The sequence below is a fragment of the Lactuca serriola genome, chromosome 1 (genome assembly GCF_051521515.1).
Source record: "Lactuca serriola cultivar US96UC23 chromosome 1, Lser_US96UC23_V15, whole genome shotgun sequence".
Lineage (NCBI taxonomy): Eukaryota > Viridiplantae > Streptophyta > Magnoliopsida > Asterales > Asteraceae > Lactuca > Lactuca serriola.
The window spans coordinates 150,033,724-150,053,172 of NC_136408.1; positions in this window are offsets into that span (position 1 = coordinate 150,033,724).

The window sequence follows — 19,449 nt, forward strand, 5'->3', positions numbered from 1 at the left end:
GGAGATCTAATAAGTTACTAAGCAAGTTTTAGGTTTGCTTACGAAGAAATGATGAGAATGAAATGGTATCTATGGATCTACTAGCTTCTTCATGAATCCCCAAGCTTCTCTTTCCTTCACAATCTTCAATACACACAAAACTCACTCAAAAATGGCTCACAAGCTCACAAAATGCATTAGGGTTTTGAGACTTAGGGTTTGGGACTTGGAGGCTAGAAATGAGGCTAGAATCAGGGGATTAAGGTATTTAAATAGGGTGCAAAACCCCAAAATTAGTGTTTCACCCCTGCCATCCTAGTCGTCGAGTTGAGGGCTCTCAACTTGTCGATTAGGTTACTTAAAACCCGCGCCTCTTCTGATCTCTACTCGACGAGTTTGGGGCTCCCAAGTCGTTAAGTTGCTCTACAAAAATGAATTAATTCTAATTTAAATACATACCAGGAACCAGACGTTACACCTAATATTGATTTCCATATATCCCTTGTACACAAAACAATCAAGTTTATAATGGCCTTTGAAAACAAAAATTAAACGAAAAGGTTAAATCACACATATATACAATATGCACTATATAGCCCCAAAACAATCTTGAAACTCGAAGTTTGGGTATAATATTGGCATATTAACACAATTACACTTCAAACAAAAGAAAAAACTTGGTTTGGGCAGTCAATTTAATGTACTTTGTGACAACCATCAAAATTCGAGTTGGTTCTTGTGACAACCCGATATTTCAACTCTTTGTAACGACCAAAATGAGTCAAGTATTGTAACCACTTCTGAGTAATAAAATTTACTTTCATAATAAAATGTATAAATAAGTTCTATTTGATTTCCTTCTATGATTAAATGTCTTTGAACCATGATTGTACGTGAAGAGAACGCCCAAATCCGACTTCATATAGCGAAGTTATGATTTTTCCAAGTTCGGCTTAGCAACAGACAGCTAAAAACTCGAATCGGAAATCGAGCGACTTTTGGCCGGAATGACCTAAATGAGAATCAAAGGTCTCGACAATGGTATTCCAGCGGTAAAAAGTCTGGCAAAAACCGACATCAGATAAAGAAGTTATGAATTTTCAAAGAAATTCCTTAAACACGATGGGTTTTTAATAAATAATAAAAAAAATAATTTCGGAATTTGCCGACGGAGTCTAAACGAAAGTTGTAGAGCGTAGTCTCACCTACGCGAGGATATAAAGACCATCGAAAACGGAGTTCGTATGAAGAAGATATGAATTTTTGAAGTTTATTAAATAAATTAATTATTTATTTTAATCAAAATTCGGATATTATCTGAAGGGGAGTCAGCGTCCTCATCCGAGGTACGCGCTGCATACTCCTGTACGCCCTGCGTAACCGAGAGGATTGGCCTCTGATCGTCCATGTCGCGCTATCCGAAGAAACTGACCCGTCCGACCCGTCCAAAGCCCCGACCCGTCCGACCCGCCGTCCCATCCGACCCGCGTACCCAGCAACCCGTCCCATCCGAAGCCGAGGCAGTCGAGGCTTCGGTCATGCATGACGTACGCGTACGCGCTGCGTACGAGCGTACGCCCCGCGTACCGAGGCAGACCAGCCTTACTATAAATAGGATGCGAGGGTTTCCAAAGAAAGGGCTCATTTCTCTCCTCTCTCTCTCTCAACTTTGCCTCGTTTTTCGTGTCCGTTCAAACCCGAAGCTCTGGTCTTTTTGACTCAAGTCCCGAAGGTCGATTTTACTCCCGAGATTCCCGTGAATCCCGAGGAAAATCCGTTTCCCGAGACGAAACTCTGCCCGGTTTTCCATCTCGCTATCTCCAAAAATTTTCAAGTGAGTTTCATACCCCTTAATCAACCGTTTTAATTACTCTAAATACTTTTAGATTCTTTCAAGGGGGGGATTACAAGTAAAACACCCGAGTATTATCGTGTGTTACATAATGAAACTCTTTTATATGCTGTTATAATTTCAAATCACATGCGATTTATAAACCTTTAAGGAACTTTTATATATATAACATATGTTACAATAGCATTCTATCTTTTAAAATATAAAGTTGTTGTAATGCATGTATAAACTAAACTGTTCTTAGATTATTCTTGTCTATCTTAGACTCTACACCAAAAATCTATGCTTTCATAAACAAGTGATTCATTTTCTAAGTATTTCTAAACAAACAAGACACACTTTTTGAAAACTATAATAGGTATAGTTTTACGAACAGATTTCTAACTTTTATATACTAGAAACATACATTTCAAGAAGTTTACTTTCGTATACAAGAACAAACGTAACATTTTAACAAATAGATCTGTTTTTATACCACGGATTTGTGAGACACTAACTTCATGTACGTTCGAGTACACATTTCAAGTCCTGTATTATATACCAGAATCCCTTGGAGGGGGAGCATGGTGTTTGTGTATAGATCTATACGGGCTTGACAACCCGCGCCCTGACTGTTAGCTGCAGTCCACCGTTTGGGGTGACAAACGTCATAACATTCCAACGCCTGAAAAATGTTGTGTATAGGCATTCAGAGTCAATAGTATGGTTATAAAACTCACAAGGAGTATTGAAAATGCATTGATTTACAAGGTTTTCAAACTCATTGGTTATTTTACATTTACATACATTTTGGAAACAAACATTGGTCTTGAGTGAATGCTACTTTTATACTAGTAGAAAATATAGGATTTTCTAAACACAAACAAACAAAGATAAAACATTTCATTTCATTCAAACATTGTCACTTAAATACTTATGAAATTCACCAGCTTAAATGCTGATCTACTCTTTTAAAATTACTTGTATGTCCCAGGAAATCAGTAAATTTCAGGTATTCATTTCGCTTTTGATGAAGGGATGCTGCGGCGCCAGTTTAATCTCGTATTTTTGACATCATATTGTAATTGAGTTTTGAACATGTAACTTTTGACAAATGTAAACTTTCAATTATATATATGATGGTTGTATTGCTTTCTTTATTATGTATTCATTTGTTACGCTACCACATGAAGTCATCCGCCCCCGAACGTTTCCGCCGTTCAGGTTTGGGGGTGTGACAGATTGGTATCAGAGCAATGTTTATAGTGAACTAAGTATATCGAACCACATAAGATATACAAACTATAAATGCTTAAGGGACTAATACTCTCTGACAAAACAAATTTCCCTTTTACACTTAAGCAGCAATTCGTTCAACTTAAATTGATAGTTCATTTAAGTACAATTACATGCATACCACAAACTATTTTCATGTTATGCAACTATACAAGTATTTAGACAAGTTGACACTACGATTGAGACTCGATATATGTAATCAGATTTTGGACAAATATAGCGTGATCAACTATATTTGCCCAAGATTGGACCAACGTATATCAAGGAATGATCGTAGTAAGCAACAAGTCAAACATTACCAAACCATTACAAGAATCAAACACAAGAACTTAAATACTATAGGAGTATTTGCTATCTAAACTAGTTTAACTTACATGTTTTACATGTTCCGACTTTATTCAATTCTTATAACCCTATTTCTCGTACAGTCAAATGGCTGGATTTCACCACCCTGGCGACCCCTACTTTCCCAACCAAGGCAACGGAGGATGGATCGAAGATGATCCCGAAGAGGACGAGGAACCCATAGAAGTGGGTGATGACTCCGGTACCGACTCAGAGCCGGAAGTTATCGATCCACCACCCATTCAACCTCCCGTCTTCGTAAGGAACTTTCAAGGACCGACTCCCGTCTGGGGAAGTCACCTCCACCATTGGAGCCAACAGCAAAACCTACGCCCTCCCTACGGCATGTGCCGGGACTTCTATGATGTCCGCGGCGGAGGTTCGGCTGATCGAGCACTCCCGGTAATGGTGGGTAAGTTAGCCAATCAGTCCTATCAGTCTGGAGTACAAGCTAGTCGACTCCGGGATATCAACGTGGAAGTGCAGGTTCACACTTCTGACATCCGTAGGCTGGACAAGATGCAAGACAACGCTCAGTTCCAAGCCGAAGCGTTTCAAGCGCAAATGATTGCAGCCCTCGCCGAACTAAGGGAACAACAAGCCGCTTTCGATAGGCGTCTAATGGAGTCAAAGCAATCAGATGCGGAGTCAAGCTCCAAGCGCAACCTTCGACGCAAGTAGTGCTTGTCAAGGACTCAAATTTTGTTATAGCTTAGGACCTCGGCTAAAAGTCTTTAAATTTCTCGAACTTTGTAATCGGAGACCCTTATAGGGGTCAAATTTTCATGGTCGTTGTAACAACTTTTATATTAATATAAGTGGCACTATTACTACTATGTTGAGTATTTCGTTCGAACCTTGAATGGTCTTTGTGAACCCAAATACTTGTTTCATACCTTCAGTCTTACAAATAACTTGCATTCTTCTTTTTTAAGACCCATACTATCCTCTGTTGTTGAGCTATAGCGATTTAGTCATGAGACACATACATTTTCCATTCTATGAAATTCTTATCCTTGTCTTTTCAATCTATAGTTGAAGGATGCCTCCGCATAGGAATCCAAGGCGAAACAACGGTGAGGAAGCACCTATACCACCACCACCTCCACCACCCCAATTTGATGCTGTAATGTTTCAAGCAGCAGTCATCGCAGCGGTGGCAGCTGCCATGTCACAGATCAATAACTCGAGTGCTAATGGCTCGGGATCTGGCACACACCCATCCAACCATGGCGAGAGTCATGGACCACCTCGAGAATGCACCTATAAGGACTTCACTAATGCCAAGCCCCGGATGTTTTATGGTACTGGTGGTGTGATGGCCCTGAGGCAGTGGATTGAAAGGACGGAGGCAGTCTTTGAAATCTGCTCCTGCCCCGAGCACAACAAGGTCAAATTTGCAACTTTCACCCTTCTCGATAAAGCTTTAACTTGGTGGAATGGCCACGTTAAAGTACTCACCCTAATCGTGGCAAACTCCATAAGCTGGGAGAGCTTGAAGGCCATGATGATGAGAGAATACTGCCCACGGGGAGAAATTCAAAAGCTTGAACACGAGCTATGGACTCTCGGAATGGTGGGTACCGACATCGCTACTTATACCAACAGATTCTGCGAACTGGCAATCCTTTGTCCAGATATGATTGCTCCCGAGAGCAAGAAAATAGAAAGGTACATCTGGGGACTGACGCCCCAAATGCGGTCAAGCGTGTTAGCTTCTAAACCTGACACCTTTGAAAGTGCTAAGGAACTGGCACAATCTCTGATCGACTACGGAGGTCATCAGAACTCAACCACTTCTGCACCAGCACCACAGAAAGGAAACAACCACAACAACAACTACAACAACGACAACAACAACAACAACCACGGCAGGAAGAGAGCGTGGATTAAAGGGAAGGGTGGGTCTTCCCAAGAATCCGCAAAGAAGCAACTGGTGTCAGTAAATGCTGCCATTGTACCTGCTACAGCCCCTACAAATACCTACCCAACAAAGCCTTATATAGGTAACCTCCCAAAATGCACCAAATGCAATTACCACCACCATGGACCTTGTCGAGATATGCAGTGCGCCAACTGCAGCAAGAAAGGTCACACAGCCCGTTTCTACAAGGAACCCGCAAAGCCAATCACTCAAGTTCCCGGTGCGGGTGTAGGGCAGGCTTGCTACGGTTGTGGCGAGGTGGGCCACTACAAGAGAAACTGTCCTAAGGCAGCAGGCACCGGAGGTGTGGGACGAGTGTTGGCAATAGGCCACAACGAAGCTGTAGCTGACCCAACTATAGTTGCTGGTACGTTCCTTCTCGATAATTCATACGCATGCATATTATTCGATAGTGGAGCGGAGAGAAGCTTCGTGAGTCAAAACTTTATTCATTTACTTAAACCTAAACCTAGCAAGTTAGAAAAATCATTCACTGTAGAGATGGCCAATGGAAAAACCGAAAACGCAAATTGCATATACATGGGCTGTACGTTAACATTAGACGGCCATTCTTTCCCAATCAATCTCATGCCAGTTCAAATTAAAAGTTTCGACGTCATAGTCGGCATGGATTGGTTGAGTCTTCTTCGCGCCGACATCATGTGCTTTGAGAAAGCAGTCCGTCTTAACCTCCCTAACAACGAAACATTAGTTATCTACGGCGACAAATCTAGTTCAACCCTTCGCATCATTTCGTGCATCCAAGCTCGAAAGTGCTTGCGGAAGGATTGTCGAGCATTCCTAGCGCACATCGTCGATACAAGTCAAAAACTGAAGGACATCAAGAGCATCTCGGTAGTACGCGACTTTCCCGATATCTTTCTAGAAGAATTACCAGGATTACCACCGCAACGCCAAGTCGAGTTCAGAATCGACTTAGTTCTAGGAGCTACCCCAGTAGCGAAGTCGCCTTATCGTCTTGCACCAGCAGAGATGCAGGAACTTTCCAGTCAACTTAATGAACTCCTCCACAAAGGATTCATAAGACCAAGTTTCTCACCTTGGGGAGCACCGGTCTTGTTTGTAAAGAAGAAAGACGGATCGTTCCGTATGTGCATCGACTACAGAGAGCTGAGCAAACTTACTGTCAAGAACCGCTATCCTCTACCCCGTATTGACAACCTATTCGATCAACTTCAAGGGGCGAACTACTTCTCCAAAATAGACTTACGATCCGGATATCACCAATTACGAGTTCTAGAGGGGGACATTCCAAAGACAGCCTTCCGAACTCGTTATGGACACTATGAATTCGTGGTGATGCCGTTCGGATTAACCAATGCACCAGCAGTATTTATGGACCTAATGAATAGGGTATGCCGCCCTTACTTGGATCAGTTCGTCATCGTCTTTATCGATGATATACTTATCTACTCTCGAAGTGAGGAAGAGCATAGTCAACACCTACGAAAAGTCCTAGAAACACTGCGAACGGAGAAACTCTATGCGAAGTTCTCTAAATGCGAATTTTGGATTCGAAGAGTTGAATTTTTAGGTCACGTTGTTAGCGAAAAAGGTATACACGTGGACCCCTCCAAAATTAAGGCCATTGAGAACTGGTCGGCACCAAAGTCACCTACAGAAATTCGTCAATTTCTAGGTCTAGCTGGCTACTATCGCAGATTCATAAAGAACTTTTCGAGCATTGCGAAACCTCTTACTTCATTAACCCAGAAAGGTGTGGCCTTTGACTGGGAAGCGAAACAAGAGAAGACATTCCAGACACTAAAGTAGGCCTTGTGCACCGCACCGATACTATCCCTCCCCGAAGGGATAGAAGACTTCGTAGTGTATTGCGATGCGTCAAATCAAGGACTTGGTTGTGTTCTTATGCAGAGAGGGAAGGTTATCGCTTATGCCTCCCGTCAGCTTAAGACACACGAAGTGAACTATACGACACACGACCTCGAGTTAGGAGCAGTGGTATTTGCTCTGAAGATCTGGAGGCACTACTTATACGGAACAAAGAGTACTATTTTCACCGATCACAAGAGCCTTCAACACATTTTCGATCAGAAGGAACTCAACATGCGACAACGACGATGGGTCGAGTTACTGAATGACTATGAATGCGAAATTCGTTATCATCCTGGCAAGGCCAACGTAGTAGCCGACGCCCTCAGTCGAAAGGAATACACTGGTCGGAGAGTCAAATCTCTGACCATGACTATCCATTCCCACCTATCCACACAAATTAAGGGAGCACAAATGGAAGCTTTGCAACCTGAAAATGTAGCGAGTGAATCCCTGCGAGGAATGAAGAAGAATCTAGAAGTCAAGGGTGGCGGAGCCTACTATCTCATGGACCGAATCTGGACCCCAAAACATGGTGGTTTCAGAAACGTAGTCATGACTGAGGCTCACAACTCAAGATATTCCGTTCACCCGGGTTCAGATAAAATGTATCTGGATCTTAAGAAACTGTACTGGTGGCCTAACATGAAAGCAGAAATTGCTACCTTCGTGAGTAAATGTCTTACTTGCGCTAAGGTTAAGGTCGAGTATCAGAAACCGTCAGGACTACTACAACAACCAGAGATATCGGAATGGAAATGGGAGCGGATTACTATGGACTTCATAACCAAGTTACCCAAGACGACAAGTGGACTCGATACCATATGGGTCATTGTCGATAGATTGACCAAATCCGCACATTTGCTACCCATCAAGGAGACTGACAAAATGGAGAAGCTTACAAGAACTTACTTAAGGGAAGTAGTGCGACTGCATGGTGTTCCGATATCCATTATCTCCAATCGAGATAGTAGATTCACTTCAAGATTCTGGCAGTCACTACAAAGTTCCCTGGGAACTAGGCTAGACATGAGTACAGCCTACCATCCACAGACAGACGGAGAAAGTGAGAGAACAATACAAACTTTAGAAGACATGCTGAGAGCCTGCGTGATTGACTTTGGAAAGGCATGGGATATTCACTTACCCCTTGTCGAATTTTCATACAACAATAGTTATCATACAAGCATAAAGGCTGCTCCGTTTGAAGCCCTCTATGGTCGAAAGTGCAGATCCCCTCTGTGCTGGACTGAAGTTGGCGATACCCAGTTAGCTAGAGGAAGAGTTCCTGAAAGCACTCTCACCGGTCCGGAGATCATACGTGAAACAACAGAGAAGATCGTTCAGATACGTGAACGATTGAAAGCCTCAAGAGACCGACAGAAAAGCTACGCTGACCAAAGGAGGAAACCTTTGGAATTCCAGGTAGGAGACCACGTCTTATTAAAGGTCTCACCGTGGAAGGGTTTAATACGATTTGGAAAGCGTGGGAAACTAAATCCAAGATACATAGGGCCTTTCGAGATTCTTGCCAGAATCGGCCCTGTGGCTTACAAGCTTAACCTACCGCGCGAACTTAGTAACATCCATCCAACCTTCCACGTCTCAAACTTGAAAAGGTGTCTGTCTGAAGAGACTCTTGTTATTCCACTCGACGAGATCGAGATCAACGAGAGCCTCAACTTTGTGGAAGAACCAGTAGAAATCATGGGCCGAGAGGTCAAACAAACAAAACAAAGTCGCATACCCATCGTGAAGGTTCGCTGGAACGCCAAGCGGGGACCCGAATTCACATGGGAACGCGAAGATCAGATGAAACAAAAGTACCCTCATCTCTTTCATGTTCACTAGTATCTTTACTACTTTAAATTTCGGGACGAAATTCTCTCTAACGGAGGGATGATGTGACAACCCGATATTTCAACTCTTTGTAACGACCAAAATGGGTCAAGTATTGTAACCACTTCTGAGTAATAAAATTTACTTTCATAATAAAATGTATAAATAAGTTCTATTTGATTTCCTTCTATGATTAAATGTCTTTGAACCATGATCGTACGTGAAGAGAACGCCCAAATCCGACTTCATATAGCGAAGTTATGATTTTTCCAAGTTCGGCTTAGCAACAGACAGCTAAAAACTCGAATCGGAAATCGAGCGACTTTTGGCCGGAATGACCTAAACGAGAATCGAAGGTCTCGACAATGGTATTCCAGCGGTAAAAAGTCTGGCAAAAACCGACATCAGATAAAGAAGTTATGAATTTTCAAAGAAATTCCTTAAACACGATGGGTTTTTAATAAATAATAAAAAAAATAATTTCGGAATTTGCCGACGGAGTCTAAACGAAAGTTGTAGAGCGTAGTCTCACCTACGCGAGGATATAAAGACCATCGAAAACGGAGTTCGTATGAAGAAGATATGAATTTTTGAAGTTTATTAAATAAATTAATTATTTATTTTAATCAAAATTCGGATATTATCCGAAGGGGAGTCAGCGTCCTCATCCAAGGTACGCGCTGCATACTCCTGTACGCCCTGCGTAACCGAGAGGATTGGCCTCTGATCGTCCACGTCGCGCTATCCGAAGAAACCGACCCGTCCGACCCGTCCAAAGCCCCGACCCGTCCGACCCGCCGTCCCATCCGACCCGCGTACCCAGCAACCCGTCCCATCCGAAGCCGAGGCAGTCGAGGCTTCGGTCATGCATGACGTACGCGTACGCGCTGCGTACGAGCGTACGCCCCGCGTACCGAGGCAGACCAGCCTTACTATAAATAGGATGCGAGGGTTTCCAAAGAAAGGGCTCATTTCTCTCCTCTCTCTCTCTCAACTTTGCCTCGTTTTCCGTGTCCGTTCAAACCCGAAGCTCTGGTCTTTTTGACTCAAGTCCCGAAGGTCGATTTTACTCCCGAGATTCCCGTGAATCCCGAGGAAAATCCGTTTCCCGAGACGAAACTCTGCCCGGTTTCCCATCTCGCTATCTCCAAAAATTTTCAAGTGAGTTTCATACCCCTTAATCAACCGTTTTAATTACTCTAAATACTTTTAGACGCTTTCAAGGGGGGGATTACAAGTAAAACACCCGAGTATTATCGTGTGTTACATAATGAAACTCTTTTATATGCTGTTATAATTTCAAATCACATGCAATTTATAAACCTTTAAGGAACTTTTATATATATATAACATATGTTACAATAGCATTCTATCTTTTAAAATATAAAGTTTTTGTAATGCATGTATAAACTAAACTGTTCTTAGATTATTCTTGTCTATCTTAGACTCTACACCAAAAATCTATGCTTTCATAAACAAGTGATTCTTTTTCTAAGTATTTCTAAACAAACAAGACACACTTTTTGAAAACTATAATAGGTATAGTTTTACGAACAGATTTCTAACTTTTATATAGTAGAAACATACATTTCAAGAAGTTTACTTTCGTATACAAGAACAAACGTAACATTTTAACAAATAGATCTGTTTTTATACCACGGATTTGTGAGACACTAACTTCATGTACGTTCGAGTACACATTTCAAGTCATGTATTATATACCAGAATCCCTTGGAGGGGGAGCATGGTGTTTGTGTATAGATCTATACAGGCTTGACAACCCGCGCCCTGACTGTTAGCTGCAGTCCACCGTTTGGGGTGACAAACGTCATAACATTCCAACGCCTGAAAAACATTGTGTATAGGCATTCAGAGTCAATAGTATGGTTATAAAACTCACAAGGGGTATTAAAAATGCATTGATTTACAAGGTTTTCAAACTCATTGGTTATTTTACATTTACATACATTTTGGAAACAAACATTGGTCTTGAGTGAAGGCTACTTTTATACTAGTAGAAAATATAGGATTTTCTAAACACAAACAAACAAAGATAAAACATTTCATTTCATTCAAACATTGTCACTTAAATACTTATGAAATTCACCAGCTTAAATGCTGATCTACTCTTTCAAAATTACTTGTATGTCCCAGGAAATCAGTAAATTTCAGGTATTCATTTCGCTTTTGATGAAGGGATGCTGCGGCGCCAGTTTAATCTCGTATTTTTGACATCATATTGTAATTGAGTTTTGAACATGTAACTTTTGACAAATGTAAACTTTCAATTATATATATGATGGTTGTATTGCTTTCTTTACTATGTATTCATTTGTTACGCTACCACATGAAGTCATCCGCCCCCGAACGTTTCCGCCGTTCAGGTTTGGGGGTGTGACAGTTCTAGATTTCAATAAACTTAGTTGCACATATAGGCATGACGTATATGAGATTTAGGTGTTGTTTGTTTTACTTAAAAAAAAACTCTTCAAAACTCTTATTGTTGCGCGGCGCCGCGCATCACTTTTTGTCCCACAACAGTTTGTTTTTCAGAAGTCTTTGGGGCTTAAAACCTATGCTCGTGTGCTTCTTGGGGAACCACTTGTTGTACCTCTTCCCACCCCTTCAAACGTAAACCTAAAAAAATCCAATCCCAAAAAACACTCGACCCTTTTTTTTTCCAAAAATCTAACAACCACGTTTTGTTTTTTAAATAAGTGTCCATGAAGTATATATAATATTATGTTTATGGTCCTTTATTTATATATTATATTATATTCCCATCCCTTTAACATTTAATACATTCAATTTATATCCCTTTACCTGTTTTCTCCCATTTGATTTACATAAGTTCATTTTAAAATTTTAATGTATGCAGCAGTCTGCAGATGTTATCAAAAATAAACACGCTTCTTATTACAGTCTGTAGCTGTTTGGTCTACTTCTTCTAATGTAGAGGTTTGCATGGTGGTCCGCAGACTTTTCAATTTTTTGCTTCGAAAAAACAAACAACATCTTAGTAGCTCAAGGCTAAGTCATAACCTAGTAGAAACTTGAAAACAAGTAGAATCGAAGGATAACGTACTTAGATTTCACATTGATATGTGAATTTTACAACTACTTTAACTATAGTGACTATCCATATTTAGGTCATTCCTTGACTCGAGCATCTTTGAACATTCACGTAGACACAACATGAACTTGACCTAGTAGTAGAAATTAGATCTGAGTCTTTTAGGAACTTAAGTCAAAGTTGAAAACTAGGACTAGTATACTTGATTCTTCAATTCCGTTTGAATCTCGGAATCACTATATAGAATGCCAAAAATTCAATTTATAATACCATAAAATAATTTGAAGTCTCAAAAATTGAATTTAATTTGATATCCAAAGATTTATTAAATCCCAAAACCCTAAAAACCAAAATTTTGTAAATTTAGCATCTAAAATTCTAAAAAAATAATTATGAACCTCATAATATTTTCCTAGAACAATTAAAATTTAGGAAATATAATAAAGGAAGTAAAATTTAGATTATTAACAATTTAACCTTATTTATAAGCTAAAATCCAAGAGTTATGAACAAATTTTATATTTCCCAAATTTTAATTGATCTAGCATAATATTATAAGGTTCATAATTATTTTTATAAAATTTTAGATGTTAAATTTACAAAATATAGGTTTTTAGTGTTTTGGGATTTAATAAATCTTTGGATATCAAATTAAATTGAATTTTTGAGACTTCAAATTTTTTTACAGTATTATAACTCTTTTATAGTTATAAAAACGTAGGAGGTTTGTTTTGTCGGTTTATTGACATTTTATGTAGTGATTCTAAGTTTCAAGTGGAATTGAAGAAGCATGTATACTAGTCATAGTTTTCAACATACACTTAAGTTCCTATGAGACTCGGACCTAATTTATACTACTAAGGTCAAGTGGATGTTGTGTCTACATGAATGTACAAAGATGCTCGAGTCAAGGAATGACCCAAATATGGATAGTCATTATAGTTAAAGTAGTTATAGAAATCATATATCAATGTGAAATCTAAGTACACTATCCTTCGATTCTACTTGTTTCCCTGTTTTCCCTGTTTCTAGTAGGTTATGACTTAGACTTGAGCTACTAAATCTAGCATGCATCGTTCCTATACGTGTAACTAAGTTTATTGAAATCTAGAACTGACTCAAATTTTGATGGTTGTCACATACTTCCACTTAGATTACAAATTCTCTTACTTTCCAATGGTTGATTTATTAGAAGTGAAATGGATTTAACAATTTAATGGTAGATTTTTATAACGACTAGTTATCTTGATCCGATTGACTAACATTAATAATTATAAAGCAATTAACAAATTATCATGCAATTAGCTAACTAAATAATCAATTAAATATTCGAATTTTTAATGAATTGATCTACTGATGTTTTCGTTAATGATCATGAGAACTAATTGAAGTATAACATGGTTATCTAATAATCTATTACATATTTAAACTAAAAATTATGTCACCTAAACCTTGGATTTGGTCATCTCTTGTCGTAATATTTTATCTTCATAAACTAATGAAGAAAAAAATTATAGTCATATTGTTTCTCTAAACTATGATAAACTCAGTTGTAGGTAATAAAGATTGATACTTTATTACATAAGGTAAAGTGATCAATCAAATATAGTAAATAATCAAAATTTATATATCTAACTAATAAATCAAAACATAATACTCATGGTTCATCTATATCTAAGTGGAAGCAAAAGGGTATTAGCCCATTATCTTAGCTAGAAAATAGAAAAAAAATCATAGAAGTTTGCTAAATATGATGTCTAAATCAAAGTGAATGATTAAAGATTGTTTCCAAGCTTTGATCTTCAAAAGCATACTTCAATTTTCAATTTGGCCCAAAAGAGTTCTTTGATGAATAATATTCATAGGGTTTCTTTGGTATGAGTTGGATATGTTTGCACACAAATTATGGCATAAAAATCGTGTACTTATGGATTTCAACGATGTCGCGTCACAACCATAACATTATTGCACTGTGAATGTCGAGAAATCCGTATTTAAGTCCACACTTCGACAGGGTGTGACACGTCCCATAATTTGAAATAATTGGAATTTTTTATTATACTTTAATAAATTACAAAAATACACTGTAACGTCCCAAAAATACTGATAAAAATTTTCATTTTTAAAACCACCAAATCATACATCAAGTGTTTCAACCAATCATTGTAAACATAAAGCTTAGTGAGTTCCCCAAAATACCACATACCATAAACATGGGTCTAGCCCAACATTCAAAGTCTAGATCTACAAATCTTGGGACTTCCAAGTGCTACTTCAATGGACTCCTTTACATAGCATACAAAAAAGCACACTAAGGCTTTGAAACTCTCACAAGTTGGCTAGGGCTTTGAGATAACTGAAAATAGGGGCGGAGGTTAAGCATGGGGAAACCATCAAGGAGGTAGAGCCTTTAAATATGGCTCACAACCCTAAATCATATACTTGTATCCCTAACGTAGATATCTCTACACCCATCATAGGGCATTAATCCCTCAATGGAATCTTTCACCTACGGCCAACGTAGGGCACCCAAAATGTACAAATAAAAAAAATTAATTATTAAGAATCATACCTAAGGATACGGATGTTACAACTCTCCCTCACTTGAATCAAAATTCGTCCTCGAAGTCGGTTGCTATAAAAAGCTCTTGGTAATGCTCTCACATCTCCTCCTCGAGCCCCTATGTCCATTCCGAACCCTTCCAGTGCTGCCATTGCACCTTAACCAAACCTACCACCTTCTTGTGCAAGGTCTTCGTCTTCCTATCAAGTGTTTCAACCAATCATTGTAAACATAAAGCTTAGTGAGTTCCCCAAAATACCACATACCATAAACATGGGTCTAGCCCAACATTCAAAGTCTAGATCTACAAATCTTTGGACTTCCAAGTGCTACTTCAATGGACTCCTTTACATAGCATACAAAAAAGCACACTAAGGCTTTGAAACTCTCACAAGTTGGCTAGGGCTTTGAGATAACTGAAAATAGGGGCGGAGGTTAAGCATGGGGAAACCATCAAGGAGGTAGAGCCTTTAAATATGGCTCACAACCCTAAATCATATACTTGTATCCCTAACGTAGATATCTCTACACCCATCATAGGGCATTAATCCCTCAATGGAATCTTTCACCTACGGCCAACGTAGGGCACCCAAAATGTACAAATAAAAAAAATTAATTATTAAGAATCATACCTAAGGATACGGATGTTACAACTCTCCCTCACTTGAATCAAAATTCGTCCTCGAAGTCGGTTGCTATAAAAAGCTCTTGGTAATGCTCTCACATCTCCTCCTCGAGCCCCTATGTCCATTCCGAACCCTTCCAGTGCTGCCATTGCACCTTAACCAAACCTACCACCTTCTTGTGCAAGGTCTTCGTCTTCCTATCAAGGATCATGATCGGTCTCTCTATATAGTTCAGGTGTTCATCAACCTGAATATCATCCAGGGAAACCGCTACGAAGTCATCATCTAGATACTTCCACAACTGAGAGACGTGGAACGTGTTATAGATCTAGCTAAGCTCTTTAAGAAGATCCAACCGGTACACAACCTTACCCATCGGGCGATAATCCTGAATAGATCAATATACAGGGGCCCCTACTTGCCTCGGTTTCGGTATCGGATGACACCTTTCCAGGGTGACACCTTCAGAAGCACAAAGTTTGCAACCTAGAACTCAAGGTCTAATCATCTCCGGTCAGCATAACTCTTTTGGCGACTCTACATGGTCTGAAGCCGACCGTGCACCTGCTGAATCAACTTGGTGGTCTTGAGTACAACCATAGTACTCCCCACAACCTGATGCCCGACCTTGCCCCAACAAACTGAGGTCAGACATTTTCCTCTTGTTATCCCAACTCCCGCCGAAATCTAGCATGCCTGCATGAAGAATATTCTCAAGAGTCTGAATAGTCCGCTCACTTGCCCGTCAGTCTGAGGGTGGGATGCGGTGCTCAAATGAAGCTGAGTACCCAGTTCTTCATAATATTTCCTCCAAAACCTGGAGGTGAAATGAACATCATGATCTGAAACAATAGATACCGGTACCCATGCTGAACCACTACCTCACTGATATAGATCTCGGACAGCTTCTCGATAGATATACGCTCAACAATAGGGATGTAATGAGAACTCTTGGCCAACCTATCAACAACAACCAATACAGAATAAAGCCCATGTATCGTCCTCGGAAACTTCATAATAAAATCCATAGTTATCTCCTTCCATTTGCACATGAGAATGGGTAACGACTGTATCTTGTCATGGGGTCTCTGATGTTCGGCCATGACTTTCCGGAAAGTCAAGCACTTATCTATAAACCATGCTATCTCCCTCTTCATGTAGGACCACTCGTAGCTTAATCCTAAATCTATATACATCTTCGTGGCCATCGGATGGATCGAAGATTTTGATTTATGAGCTTTCTCCAGTGATATCTGCCTAACCCCACCAAAAATCGGGACCCAAACCCTGTCACACATGGTCAGCAATCCCCGACTACCCCTAACGAAAAGGAGAAATATGACCCTGATCATCTCTTCCTTCTAATTTTCCTTCTTCAACCTCCTACTTGAGCTTTCTTGATCAACTCCAACAAGGATGAAACAATCACCATCCTCAAACACAGATCCTTGATGGGTGCACTCGTTGCCTTCCGACTTAAGGCATTGGCCACAACATTAGCCTTCCCCGGGTGGTACAGAATCTCATAGTCATAGTCATTTAGCACATCCAACCATCTATGTTACCTCATATTTTGGTTCGGCTGATCCATCAGATAACTCAAACTCTTGTGGTCAGTATATATAGTGCACCTGACACCATAAAAGTTGTGTCTCTAAATCTTATGGGCAAAAACCACATCCCCTTTGTCCATATCATGTGTAGGGTAATTAGCCTCATGAGGCTTTAACTGCCTCAAATCATATGTAATCATGTGGCCCCTATGCACCAACATTGCTCCCAAACCCTTAATCAATGCATCGCAAGCAGATGTGAATCCCATTTTTTACACCTCTGGGTAGAATCTCATTCACCGAGCATTCTCCATGTCAACTACTATTGTCGGCTTACAGTTTGACCTTTCTTCCCGAAGAACTTTGGGGCTCTACAAGCCTTGAACACCTGAAATGAGAGAATCTATGCATTAACTGTCTCGTCGCGATCTTAGCCAGAATGGCCCCCAGGCGCTTGTCCAGAAGCTCCATAATCTCCTCCTTGACACTACCAAACATCACAGGAGTAGCATCCAAGATACCGCAAGTGATCTTAGACGTAATTAACTCGCATACCCTCTCATTAATCGGTTCGACACCATAGCCAAAACTAGAACCCGATCTAGAACCTCTTCCTCAAGTGCTCATCATATTGAAATACAATATACAAACGATCATAATATACTCGAGAAAACTCTCACACCACAAACTCCTTAGAATGTATGAGACCATCCTTGAGTCGAGTAAAGATCCTGTGCTTTCAATTGTACCGGCCCAATACTACCTTGCACACATATCCGTACTTTCCTCAAGAACCATCTCAAATTCTTTAAGTCACTCTAGAAAGGCAAATCACACAAACCATTTGCTAAACATGATACATAACGTTATTGTGGTACTTCCCAGGCTCTCCTAGGAATCCTCGCCTCACTAGCCTCTACAATACAATGAACTTCTACAAACACCGTTGGTTGCCTTATGCATGCAAATTGTACACAATACGGGATCAGATACAAGGTCGAATAATGATTATATCCTAATCCTACAACCAAACAAGGAACATGAAATAATGATAGATCAATCATTCTAAGGCTATATGATCATAACCATATATAAATTTTTGAACATACACCTAGCAATTAACTCTGCCAATACAGATTCTAAGTAATAGATGACATCTAATTCCTCCTAGGCTACAAGGCATCACACAAATCAGGAAACTCTATCATTGTGATTCTTGAAGGTATCCTTAGCCCTACCCTAGCATGCAATTAGCATAACAACATACTAATCATAATTTTCCTGTATGGGTATTTTGGGAATCACTTACTTGATCTTGGCTGATTGCACGCATCCCACCCCTTTCTTTGTATTTTTTTTTTCAGAAAACTTATTTTCCTTTCAAAAGATTATCAATTCCTTAAGTTGAGTTCAGACACACACACACACACACACACACACACACACACATATATATATATATATATATATATATATATATATATATATATATATATATATATATATATATCACCACATTCACTTAAATGTAAAGTAATCGACTAACTTATGTACAACAAGTGAACTGAATTCGTATCATTCTACTTTCCGGTTTAAGCTTAGGAATCTACTAAAAGACACATAATTCACTTAAACCATGACTATAATACAAACTTGTAATGCCCATATTTTCTTACTAAGTACAATCCAAACATTAGACTTATAAAAGATTTTGGTGTATACTAGCACACTGGAATACAAGGAGTTATCACCATGAATTGTTCTTACATCGAAGTACATGATTCGGGTTGGGCGATATATTAACCTAACCGAACTCGAACCCTCACGTTCTAGCAACCATTCTCCAATTAAAATCCCAAGAATTAATCTCTCTAGCTCTTTTCTGAATTCATTTTCTCACAACACTTCAAATGAACCATACATCATTGTATTTATACCTAAGAATTTTAAAGAAGCCCGTCGCATCCGTTTACGGGTATGCTGCGTCCGTGCAATCGTCTCAACTTGAGACGTGTCTTGACTGTCTTCCACATATACTCTCCTTCTACCACCTGTCTCACCCTCATAATATGTATCAAACACCCACACACCTCGATGCGTTGCGAAAAATAATACACACATCGCAAAATTTGGCAATATTTGACCGTTGACTAGTGGGTTTGTTGACAGTGGGTTTGTTGTGCTCATCGTGAGCAAATTCATGAATGCCCCCTACAACGTGGCATATGAAATATGTTTTCTTGATTCTCCACTAATTGAGAAAAATCCAGGATGTCGAATATTTTTTATTAAAATGACCGGTGAAAGGGGAGTAAATATCTATAAAAGTGTTGTATGGGAGGACTTTGTGTAGGTGGATGGTTAATTTCAAGGTATTGTACGTTTGTGTGAGGACATCCGGTGACTTGGCAAGGTAAGAAGTTGTCAGTGGTGGTTAGAATTAATTCTAAGGCCGAATTCCATGCAATGCGCCAAGGTATGTCTGAAGAAATTTGGTTCAAATGGATGTTGAAGAAACTAAAAATTGAGAATCTTAGGAAGACGAGTCTCTTATATGAAAATAAAG